This window comes from Salvelinus sp. IW2-2015, unplaced genomic scaffold (assembly GCF_002910315.2).
Source record: "Salvelinus sp. IW2-2015 unplaced genomic scaffold, ASM291031v2 Un_scaffold2857, whole genome shotgun sequence".
In the NCBI taxonomy this organism is placed as follows: Eukaryota; Metazoa; Chordata; class Actinopteri; order Salmoniformes; family Salmonidae; genus Salvelinus; species Salvelinus sp. IW2-2015.
This window is the reverse complement of record NW_019944157.1, coordinates 1,552-2,865: the sequence shown is the minus strand read 5'-3', so window position 1 is coordinate 2,865 and position 1,314 is coordinate 1,552. Positions and strand designations below refer to the sequence as shown.

The window sequence follows — 1,314 nt, the reverse complement described above, 5'->3', positions numbered from 1 at the left end:
TTAGACCTTCAAGGTAGGTGTCTGAACCATCCAGACCTGGAAAGACTCACAGGTAGGTGTTCTGAGGAACCACCCAGACCTGGTTAAAGACCTCACAGGTAGGTGTCTGATGAACCATCCAGACCTGGTTAAAGACCTCACAGGTAGGGTCTGAACCATCAGACCTGGTTAAAGACCTCACAGGTAGGTGTCTAAAGGAACAGACTCTGCCCTAATCAAATATGTCTGTATCGTCCCATAAGAGTTCCTGAAAGTGCGATCACATGACCCAGAGGAGGCGATCCGGCACGACGTATCGTGACGATATCAACGCGGGGAAGAAAAGACCTGACCTGGTTAACGACCAGCTCCTGGGCTTCGTCAGGGAGAGGACCCTGGACAAGAGGGTGAGACGCACCTCTACCTCTCTATTCACACTGTTTATCACCTAATATGTTCATTCTCATCCTTTTTGGGGAAGTTTATAGTTTGTTTCTTATGTTTATCTTTCTTTCTCTCTGCTCCTCCTCCTCACTACCTCCCTCCCTCCTCTCTCCTCCCACCTCTCTCCTCCTCTCCTCCAACCCCTTCCTCTTACCTCCATCGTCCTCTCCTCCTCCTACTTCCTTCCCTCTCCTTACTCTCCTCTTTCCTTTGCTACCTCCTTCTTTGCTACTCCCTCCTCTCCTCCTTTCCTTCCTCCCTGCCTAACACCTCCTCTTCCTCTCATCCCCTTTTTCCTACCTCCCTTTCTCCTCCTCCCTCCTCCCTCTCCTCCCTCTCCCTCCTCCTCCCTCCTCCCATCCCTCTCTCCCTCCTTCCTCCCCATCCTCTCCTCCCTCCTCCCTCCCTCTACCCTCCATCCTCCTACTCTCCTTCCTCCCTCCTCCTCTCTCCTCTCCTCTCCTCCCCTCCTCTCCTCTCCCTCCTCCTCTCTCCCTCTCTCCTCCCTCCCTCCTCCATAGTGGCGGGTACGTAAGGAGGCGATGATGGGTCTGGCCCAGTTGTTTAAGAAGTACTGTCCAGGTCTGGATGGTTCCTCAGACACCTACCTGTGAGGTCTTTAACCAGGTCTGGATGGTCCAGACACCTACCTGTGAGGTCTTTAACCAGGTCTGGAAGGTTCATCAGACACCTACCTGTGAGGTCTTTGGCCAGGTCTGGAAGGTTCATCAGACACCTACCTGTGAGGTCTTTGGCCAGGTCTGGATGGTTCATCAGACAGTGGGAAGCGAACTTGACCGACTCGAGCCTCACAGGAACATGGATGTCATTGAACCTGGGGATGGAACACAAACTTCTTGTTAACGCAACGCACCTCTACTACACACGTGT

At 53.0% G+C, this 1,314-nt stretch overlaps 1 long non-coding RNA gene across 2 annotated transcripts; it reads left to right on the top strand.

Annotated features, from left to right (window-relative positions):
* Window positions 1–84: 84 nt before the first annotated feature.
* On the top strand, window positions 85–1,002 carry LOC112074876 (uncharacterized). Of its 2 annotated transcripts, none has more exons than XR_011477162.1 (3): window positions 85–143; window positions 243–386; window positions 945–1,002. It is a non-coding gene; the product is annotated as an uncharacterized lncRNA (long non-coding RNA). The 2 variants fall into 2 exon arrangements; XR_011477163.1 differs by lacking the exon at window positions 85–143 and adding an exon at window positions 171–183.
* The last annotated feature ends 312 nt before the right edge of the window (window positions 1,003–1,314 follow it).